General features: G+C 40.5%; 1 non-coding gene across 1 annotated transcript; it reads right to left on the reverse strand.

The window, feature by feature from the left end:
• Window positions 1–876: 876 nt before the first annotated feature.
• On the reverse strand, window positions 877–983 carry LOC136234409 (small nucleolar RNA R71). Its single transcript, XR_010691293.1, has one exon. It is a non-coding gene; the product is annotated as a small nucleolar RNA R71 (small nucleolar RNA).
• Between the last annotated feature and the right edge of the window lie 10383 nt (window positions 984–11366).

The following is an 11366-nucleotide window of genomic DNA, read 5'->3' on the forward strand; positions in this document are numbered from 1 at the left end:
AAGTTAAGTCATTGACTTTGTTACCTATTCACAATATCTCTCAATCTAAAGAATTCACACACCACGAACACCCTGTTCTGCAAGGTGTTTCTAGTAAAATTTGGTCCTCAATCCCTGTGGAGACGATACTCTATTTATCACTTTATTACTTGTATCTAGTGCACTTGCTAGAGTCTATTCAGAGGACAACAAGTTTTTGGCGCCGTTGTCGGGGATTGAAAGCAAAAAAATTTATCTGAAAATTTCTGTGAAACAAGCTGTTTTTAATCTGTTTGCTAAGTATTGCAGCCAGAAGTAGTTCTCCCACTCTCTATATGCAGAGCTAGACCACCAGTTTTTCCTATCGATCTTGAGTTAGAGAGAACGTGTAGACGAAACCGAGCGGGAGCTCGACGAGCAAGACAAAGAGAGCGACAAAGAGAAAGAAGGATGGCTGGAAGAGTACCACCCGAACAACCAGTTCAACCTAATCAAGAAGAGGAAGGAGAGAACAACAATCCTCCAGTTATGAGGATCGGAGACTATTCTAGACCGACCACGAAAGGACACTCATCGTGCATTGTGTTGCCTAACAAAGGGAACAACATGTTCTAAGTGAAAGCATCTATGATACAAATGTTGCAGACAGCAGTGCAATTCAATGGATACCAGTCGGAAGATCCAAACGGGCATATCCAGGAGTTCATTACACTATGCAACACTTTCCGATCAAACCGAGGAGTCTCCGATGATGTGATAAGGCTAAAGTTGTTTCCTTTTTCTCTCAAAGATAAAGCAAAGAACTGGCTAAAGAACCTACAGCCAGGAACCATTACCACTTGGGAAGAGATGGCTAGTGCTTTTCTAATGAAATACTTTCCACCTAGACATGCCATCAAACTCAGAAATGAGGTATCTCATTTCATGCAAGAAGAGGATGAATCCTTGGCCGAGGCATGGGAAAGGTACAAATAGCTATTAAGAAGGGTACCGAATCATGGCATCCCCATGTGGATGCAAGTACAAAATTTTTACAATGGAGTCACCAACATTTATAAAATCCAGATTGAATCCATTGCCAATGGTAACCCCGAAGATCTTGAACCACAAGCCTTGTACAACCTTATTCAGAGAGTCGTAAGCACAAGCTATAAATGGCACTCAGCTAGGAGTGAAGGAAAAAGAGTGGGGAATGATGATGTTGTGTCAAAACTGACCACCCAGGTGGAACAGCTTGCAAGGCAGCTCAACAAGATTAATGTATCATCCATTCACAGCGAACCGCCGTTCAATGATGTTTGTGATTTTTGTGGAGGGCCTCACTTCAACATCAACTGTCCTGGAGTCAAGCAAGGGAAAGGTGAGTAGGAACAATGTGATTATGCTGGATATAATCAAAGGAACCCACCAAACCCATACTCCAATACCTACAACACTGCTACAAGAAATCATCTAAACTTCGGATGGACTGGACAGCCAAATCAGCAGGAACAACCAAGGTACCGGCAGCAGCAAGGAGGACATTACCAAAGGCATCCTCAACAACCTTATAAACAGCCTGTTCCACCAAAGGAAGATGTAGAATAGGACATGAAGACCATGATGATGCAATTCATAAAGCAGACACAAGCTTCAATCAAAAATTTAGAGACACAAGTCCATCAAATTGTTGCGTCTTCATCAAAAGGAAAAGGGATAATGCCAAGTAATACCGAACCAAACCCTAAAGGAGATGTCATGGCCATCATTATGCGGTCTTGTAAGGAAACTCACCCTCCTTTGTCGACTGATAAAAATGCTGAGTGTGCAGGTACCTCTCAAAACACTGATGAAAAGAAAGAACAAGTTGTTCCTAACCAGAAAGAGCCAGCCGAGGTGGAATTGACTGGTGATCAAGACCAGGAGGAACAAGGGAAGAGGTACAAACCACCCCCTCCCTACGTACCACCTGTACCTTATCCGGCGAGGCTGATAAACAAGAAGCTTGAAGAGCAAAATTCAAAAGTGCTAGACACCTTGAAGAAGTTGCATATCAACATCTCCTTTGTGGAAGCACTTGCCCAGATGCCCACATATGCAAAATTCTTAAAATATATATTGTCCAACAAGAAGAAGTTGGAAAATATCTCGATGATCCAACTGAACAGGGACTGCTCCTCAATACTCCAGAACAAGCAGCAGCTTCCGAAAAAGCTGAAGGATCCAGGGAGTTTTTCTATTCCATGCTCAATTGGCAAGTTAAATATTTTGAAAATGCATTATGTGACCTCGGAGCAAGTATAAACCTAATGCCATATTCTGTGTATGCTAAGCTAGGGCTAGGAGAACTACAACCAACTTGTCAACACTTCCTCTAGATCCCACTGTTCCTACTCATCAAGAACCACCTGAAATACCCACTAAGCCATTGTCTAAACCTGAACTAAAACCGTTGCCATCACACCTAGAGTATGCGTTTCTTGAACCATCAAGCTTAAGCCCGGTGATTATATCTTCAAAGCTAACCCCTGATCAAAAAGCTCAACTCATGGAGGTATTGCGAAGAAACAAGGATGCTATTGCGTGGAAAATTGATGATATCAAAAGCATTAGTCCAGCAGTGTGTGTTCATAGAATTCTGATGGAGAAAGATCACAAGCCGTCTATCCAACCACATCGCAGACTAAACCCCCACATAAAGGAGATCATAAGGAAAGAAGTGATCAAGCTGTTAGATGCAGGAATCATTTATCCCATCTCTGACAGTGTCTGGACTAGCCCTGTTCATGTTGTGCCAAAGAAAGGAGGTACCACGGTTGTTCTCAATGAAAAAAATGAATTGGTTCCCACACGGACCATAACAGGATGGCGAGTATGTGTGGACTACCGAAAGCTCAATGAGGCAATGAGGAAGGACCACTTCCCTTTACCCTTCATTGATCAGATGCTAGAACGTTTGGCAGGGTATGCATTTTACTGTTTCCTTGACGGATATTCGGGGTACAATCAGATTGCTATCCATTGTGATGATCAAGAGAAAACAACTTTCATATGTCCCTACGGGACTTATGCTTACAGACAGATGCCGTTTGGATTATGCAATGCCCCAGTCACGTTTCAGAGGTGCATGATGTCAATATTTCACGATATGGTGGAACGGACTGTGGAAATCTTTATGGATGATTTCTCCGTCTATGGAAACTCATTTGGAAGCTGTCTGAACAACCTGGAGGTTGTGCTAGTGCGATGTATGGAGACCAATTTAGTCCTAAATTGGGAGAAGTGCCATTTCATGGTTACCGGTGGCATCGTTCTCGGGCATCAAATCTCTAAAAAAGGGATGGAAGTGGACAAAGCCAAGGTGGAAGTAATAGAGAAACTTGCTGTTCCTACTAATGTCAAAGATGTGAGAAGTTTCCTTGGACACGCGGGGTTTTATCGAAGATTTATAAAGGATTTCTCAAAGATTGCGTTACCTTTGTCAGCTTTGTTACATAAAGATGTGGACTTCTCATTTGACACAAGCTGTGTGAAAGCATTTGAACTATTGAAGGGCAAGCTGATCAACTCACCTATACTAGCAGGACCCAACTGGGAACAGCCATTTCAGATGATGTGTGATGCTAGCGATACATGTGTAGGAGCTGTTCTTGGGCAAAGGATTGAGAAGAAGTCCCGGCCTATCTATTATGCAAGCAAAACATTAAATGAGGCTCAGTAGAGCTACACCACAACAGAAAAGGAGCTTCTTGCAGTGGTGTATGTTTTTGACAAATTCCGTCCATACTTGATTTTGTCAAAGGTAGTTGTCTACACAGACCATGCTGCATTACGCTACCTGTTTGCAAAGAAAGATGCAAAGCCGAGGCAGATACGGTGGTTACTCTTACTCCAAGAATTTGACCTCGAGATCAAGGACAAGAAGGGGATAGAAAATGTAGCTGCTAATCATTTGTCCAGAATTTCTCATAAGAACAGCCAGGAACAACCAGAAATCGTAGAGTTTTTTCCAGATGAGCGTTTGTATTCTCTACAGCTTACTCCATGGTTTGCTGACATTGCGAATTTCCTTGCTAGTTCAATTAAACCTCATAACCTGTCTACTAACCAAAGGAAGAAGTTCTATGCAGAAATCAAATATTATTTTTGGGAGGAACCATATCTTTTCAGGTTATGCACAGATCAGATCATTCGCAGGTGCATCACCCAAGAGGAAGGACATGTTGTTGTGAGCCATTGTCACGATCGAGAAGCGGGTGGGCATCATAGCGCAAGCAGAATAGCAACCAAAGTGCTCCAATCAGGTTTTTTCTGGCCAACAATTTTCAAAGATGCCAATATGTTTGTAAATACTTGTAATGAGTGCCAACGAACATGCAATATTTCAGCTCGAAATGCCATGCCCCTCAATAACATTGTTGTTTGTGAAATATTTGATATATGGGGCATAGATTTCATAGGACCATTCCCTACGTCTTTTGGGCATAAATACATATTAGTTACAGTCGACTATGTGAGCAAGTGGGTTAAAGCAATTGCTAGTCCCACCAATGACGCCCGTGTGGTTGTAAAATTCCTAAAACGGCTGTTTGCCCGATTTGGTGTCCCACGAGCGATCATTAGTGATCAAGGAACCCACTTTTGCAACGCTCAATTTGAAAAGTTGATGGGTAATCTTGGAGTCTCTCATAGAATTTCCACACCTTACCACCCACAAACCAGTGGGCAGGTGGAAATTTCCAATCGTGAAATCAAAAGAATTCTAGAAAAAACTGTGGGCAATTCTAGGAAAGACTGGGCAAACAAGCTTGACGATGCTTTATTGGCATATAGAACTGCATATAAAACACCCATTTGAATGTCTCCATTTAGATTGTTGTATGGAAAGTCTTGTCATCTTCCAGTAGAGATGGAGCATAGAGCCTTTTGGGCGTTAACTTTCCTGAATTTTGAGAAACAGGTTGTGGGCGAACAAAGAAGGTTGCAACTCTGTGACATGGAGGAATTCAGGCTGTTTTTATATGAAAATGCAGTCAATTATAAGGAGAAGACCAAGAAATAGCACGACAAGAAAATCCAGGAGAAAGTCTTTCAAGAAGGACAGAGGGTCCTTTTGTACAATTCAAGGCTCAAACTGTTCCCTAGAAAGCTGAAATCAAGATGGTCAGGGTCGTATACGGTGAACAAAGTGTTCGATCACGGGGCAGTAGAGATTGTCAAGGATGGTCATGAACCATTCAAGGTCAACGGACAGAGGTTAAAACCTTACCTCAAGAATAATCACAAACGAAAAATTGACACTGTCCACTTCCAGGATCCCCCGTGCCAATAGAATCAAGAACAGGGTGTCCGATGCAAACACCAATTGTAGCACGAGTAATCTTGCATTTTAGTACATTACTTTCAATTTTTGTCGAATTTTAGGTAGGATTGCTTAGTCATGTTAAGATTAAGTCCATGTTATATGAGGGTCCGTAAATAAGAAAATTTCTTTGATTAATATCATGTTTTTAAGTGCGAGCAGAAATATAAAACTTTTACCCTTCCATGTGGGTAAAGTTTTAAATTTTTACTTGTTTGAAAAAGGAGATTGAAATGATCTTTGGGGGGGAAATCAATTGGTCCAAAATGTGAAGCGAACATAGGCGAATAAAGTGAACATCAAATCAAACTGTTCTTTGGGTACTTATTATACTCTACTTTTGCACCTCTCTCGGTAAAACCAAGGTAGGTAGAGTATAGTAAATTCAAACTCAAAAAGTAACCGTTCGCTACCCCAAGCGTCCTTTCGTCTGGCCGCGGCTGTTGCCACAACCACTCATACAGGTGGCGTTCATCGAAGCGTCGTCATAATGACGGTTCTGGCAATAGGCCGTTTCACACCTTTTTCTACTTAAAGGACGTAGACTGTATTGCGGACCCTAGTCAAAAAATTTCTAAACTCTTTCTTTCACACCGTTCCCCATATTTTGTTTGATAACTATCTTTGGATGTCCCTATTTAGTCTCTATCTCAGGATGAGGACTCAAGGCTCAGGGAAACAAGTGAAAGTAGAAGGCGCAAAGAAAGACAAAGCGAAGGGCAAGATGGTGGGCACAAGCACAGTCGCGTTCGTACCTGATGAAAAACTGGTAAAGAAACTGTCTCAGTTTAAAGACGCCAACGTGCAACAATATTATGATGATTTGGCTCAACTGGAATTTGGGCCGGTGAGAACCATATGCTGGGAAAGGCTGAAAAAGCTTAAGCTTGCGGAACGTGTAAAGAAACCCATGAAAGCAAGCCACTTTGGCTGCTTCTTTGAGATGAAGGAGCCCGCGTACAAGGAACTCACTTTGGAGTTTCTGGCCACCTTTAAACATGATCCTGAGATCACCAACCCAGATGAAGAAGGCAAGTTCAGTTTCCGACTGATGACCTATACCCAGCGGCCATCTTTGAACACATTTAATAACCTGCTCGGAGCTGCGGATGACGATGACTTGGAGTCTGACAGGTACAAAGGGGCTTTCACCAAAACCCCGGACGAGTTTGACCCGACGGCTTTCTGGCGCTCAATCTCTGGCCAGCCAAGTTACGACGGTAGTGCCTCCAAAGCATCTGGTATTGAGGACTACACCATCCGATACTTGCACAAACTGGTTTCTAGCACCATCTTCGCGCGCGAGAACCAAGCGACTATCCCTCATGTAGACCTTACGGCCCTATGGAGTATGGTACAGGGGCGCAGGATGAACCTTGGATTTTGGTTTGGGGAATACATTAGCGCTTTTAGGAGGAAAAACTCTTCTATCATATGCTGTGGCAGCATTGTGACGCGAATAGCCGAAGCAATTGGAGTCTTCAAGCCAGAAGACAGGAACATGCTAACAGTGGTGAACTACCCGGACCAAATCGACTTGAAAAGCCTACAAAGCATGCTATTCGGGAGGATGGTGAATGGGAAGTGGGTCTAGATGTCGAATTTTGTTGAGGCCAAGAGGGTTGAAAGTCGGAAGAGGAAGAATGAGCCTACGGTATCAGTGTCATCAGAGTCTAAGCATATTGAATAGGCCAAAGATCTTGGCTTTTACCAGAAATGCGCAAGGCTCTCCAATGAAGATATCCTCTCCAAGTTCAACGCCCTGTTTGCATAGACTCAAGCATGCAAAGAACAGATCTTTGCACTGGAAAATAAAAATGTCATGCAACAAGGCGAGATTGACATGCTCAAACACCTTTGTGTGGAGGAACATGGGCGGGAGAGTCCCTCTGGTGCCGCGATAAAGAGTCCGATAAGAGTTAAACCTGAAACAACTGCCAATGCCGCTGCCTCCTCGAAAGGGGATGGCAATGCTCCTGCTACGGATAGAGAGGTTGATTCCTCTCTCTCCCCGCCTGTCTGATCATTCAATTTGTCGCTATCCAAGCATTTAGTAACACTTATACCCCTTCTTTGCATTTCTTTACACTCGTTATCGTGTTATGTTATTTTTCCTATGCTTTTGTTAGTAGTAACATTGAGGACAGTGTTCAATTCTAATTTGGGAGTGGGAAATTACATTAATAAATGCAATATCTGTGTGCATAACATGATAAAAGTTTGAACAAGTTGTTAGTGTAGTATATTTTCTGAATAATAAATTATCCCCCAGGATCTTTTGCATGTACATATGGAAATCTTTAACCTTCCTCAGTAAATATTCCTTGTTTGTGTTCATTTTCTTGTAAACATTCTAGTGTTTCTATTGTTTAGACTCTGCAGTATCCACTAAATGGATTGCGTTTGTTATGATTGAAATGTGTGGTGATAGCCTTGTGTTATTCTTAAATGCCCAAGTCTTGAAGTTCCAAAATTTTTGAAGTTCTAAATCAGCATTCACGTGAGGGACCTTTTTGCCTAAAATGCATGAAACCCCAAAGTAGTGAGAACTTGAGCCTGCAATTGCATATAAAATGCATTGATTCTTTAAAGAGTGGGCTAGTACTTACTATCTTTAGGGAGAATTTGCTTTGGTATGCCCTGTAGAAATGGAATTTTTTTTTGACAAGCTTAGAATGATAAAGGCAACTAGGCACCCAACTCAACCATTAAAAGACATAACCCGTGCAGAGCACTCACATAGTAGGATGAACCATTTTTGAACCTTACCCTTTTCTTTCGTTAACTTAGCCTGTGAATAACCATAATCCATTCACTTTGTGTTTAAAGAGCCAAGAATGTGCCTCATGCAAGCTGTGTTGATTGAAAATATTAATTGGCTGAGGAAACTCGCGTGCACATTGAAATAAAATGTTGAATAAAAGAAAATGATTGAGAGGAAAAAGAAAAATCAGTAAAGATCCTCTTTATTCATGGTGCACAATCACAATGTGTGCCCAAAATCATTGGAATTGGTTGTTTAGTGGTAGGAGTTAATGGAAGATTGGGTAAATCATTTGTTGAAACAAACTGTGCAAGGTTGTATGTAAAAACCAATGGATTTATGTAAAGTGTATGAGGACAGAATTCATACACATAAAAAGCCATCCACTTCCACACCTATACCTTAACCTTACATTACAACCATTAAAAGACCTTTGGACTTTGTTTGAACAAATTTTGATCCATAGAAATAGGACCGATAAGCAAATTCACACCCTACGGGTGTAATTACTGAGCTGAGGAGAGAAGTTGCATTCCCTTCCTTATGGCGAAAAAGGGCCATTTGGGAGTGAGTGAAACATCCCTTCCTGAGTGAGGCATCTTGGGCAGGCAGGTTGTTCATTTGAAAATTGAGGTTTAACTTTAAGCTTTGAGGAATTTCTTGAGTAGGGTTATATGGTCAAACACTGGCATAACTTCATTTATAATCGTGATTTGTGTTTTTTGTAATTTTGCGAGAAATAAATGATCTGTTATAATCCCTTTCTTCTCCATGATCTCATCCAACTCACCCTCCGTATTCTTTCATACCTAAATTCTTCCCAGAAAGTTGACTTGTTTTCTATCTGTTGTTTACTTGAGGACAAGCAAAGATTTAATTTCGGGGTATTTGTTAGGCATGAATTTGACTACAATATAACATATTATTTATGATGAATTAAGGGTGTTTTTAGGGTTAAATTACGTAAAAGAAGGTCTTATAAGTGTTTTTATGCAGATTGGGAAAGATAAAGTCAAACATACTGTAAGCAGCCTGTTTTGGCACAAACCATGAGGAGATGAGCAACCTATGATCCAGCAGTCTAACGCTGCATTTTTTATGACGGATGGCGATTTGACAGACGGCAGGAGCGGCAGGCAGGAAAGGCACAAAAAGAGCAGCTAAAAGAAGCATGATGACAAGAGAGTTCGACCCTTGAGTGTTCAAGGGTCAAAAGGATCTTAACCACTTCTAGTAATCTAGGATCTATGAATAATTTATTTGGTTTTTGTAATATTTTATCACATACTTTCGGTACCGTTTGTTTGTTTTCCCTTTAAATAGACGTAGTGGGGGAAAGGAAAAGGAAGACTTTTTGGTGAACTAAAAATAGACGTTTTGGTAGAGAGAAGAGCTCTCGAGGAAGATGATGACTCCATTGATGGAGCTTTGTAGATGCAATGCAGACTGTTCACTCGGTACTATGAGTGAGTAGTCATTTTGAACTGGTTCAGCCAGTTAGGGCCGGTTATGTAAGCTCTCTATTTTCTATTTATGAATGAATGGTGATAATTTATGAAGTGTTTGATGAAGCTCCTTATTCCATTGCTTATGCATGTATGCTAGTGATAGATGAATGATAGGGAACTGCTTTCATCTTCACGGAACTTTTTATCAAACATCCAACCCCGAAGCATGAATGTTAGGAGGTTGTATCAAGGGTTTTCTTTCCTGAAATGTTGTTTCGGCCGTAATGCAAGAAAGAACCAACCTTAGGGACGCTTATGGTTGTAGTAAGTCTTAGAATCTTAAGAACACATGAGAGTTGAATTAAGTGAGCATTAAAGCAGAAACCTTGACTTCACTTTACTTCATTCATGAATAAATAGGTTGTTTAGGGACTTAAAGTAGCCTATTCAGCTGTGCCTAACCTGTTCTACCTTTTATCCATTATCAAGTAATCGTTTTTATAAGTTAAATCATTGACTTTGTTACCTATTCACAATATCTCTCAATCTAAAGAATTCACACACCACGAACACCCTGTTCTGCAAGGTTTTTCTAGTAAAATTTGGTCCTCAATCCATGTGGAGACGATACTCTATTTATCACTTTATTACTTGTATCTAGTGCACTTGCTAGAGTCTATTCAGAGGAAAACACCACCCGAGTTTTAATGTCTGGGAATATATAAAATTAGATGGCACATGGGCTTACAACATGCCATCTCTGTAGAGTTAATTTCGTGACTTAAAACGATTAAGGGTCTGATTAATGAACGCGTAGACTTGTCTTTTATTAAAATACCATTTATAATCTAAATAATGTTCTAGTTTAATTATCGATTTATAGCGGAAAGCGATAAATAAATATGGAAATAAATAAATTAAGTTACATCATAATCAAATGGCACAAATAGCCTATTACATAAATCCTAAATAACTATTAAACTTGTAAAATCGATAAACGTTAGTCGCGTGACATTGAGAACCCCGTCTTTCGGATTTAACTATGACGCCAGACTCGATCAAGTAAAACTCATCAAAGCCTATGAGATCTAACATTCAGCATGCAATTATATCAACAACCTAGTTTAAAGTTCTAACCGGTTTAATGTCCTAAAAGGAACAAAATACCCCTCTTAACCCGTGATTGATTTTATTTCGTACAAACATACATTAAAATTATACAGATATACAATAAAGATAAATTTACCGAAAATAACATATTCCTATACTACCCGAACCAAGATAGAATTCTATATGTCTAACTACATCACTGATCGACAACAGGACATCGTCGACCGGTGACTACATTGTTGTCCTGTGTAACGTGACAATATTAGTTCCAAGGGGGGGGGGGGGGTTAGGAACTATTTAAAAAATTTCACGTTAAGGCTGACTTGTTTTTCATTTAAGACTTTAACTTAGTCTTTTAGCACAGTGGTATTGAGTAAGTTTTAGATACAAGCTTAGTCAACGGGTGACTAAGACTGCTTCTATTCTTGAGTCAGGAGACAACACTTAAGTATGTTCCTGAACTCAGCTCCTCAGTTCACTCAACTCAGCTTATGTTCTTTTTAGTGTTTTACTGGGCAATATTTTAGCAAGCAATATATAAAGGAGTTAAGGGTTAGAAAGATATTACTCAGCAGACGTATCCTGGTTCGGCCTCTCCGCCTACGTCCAGTCCCCGAAATTCCTTCCGAGCTTTTCGAATCCTCTACTGAGCTTTTTAAAGGTAGAGCACAAACCTTTTAAAATAGCAACTAAATATACAAGAGTACCTTCCTCTATTCCTCTA

Source organism: Euphorbia lathyris, chromosome 6 (genome assembly GCF_963576675.1).
Source record: "Euphorbia lathyris chromosome 6, ddEupLath1.1, whole genome shotgun sequence".
Lineage (NCBI taxonomy): Eukaryota > Viridiplantae > Streptophyta > Magnoliopsida > Malpighiales > Euphorbiaceae > Euphorbia > Euphorbia lathyris.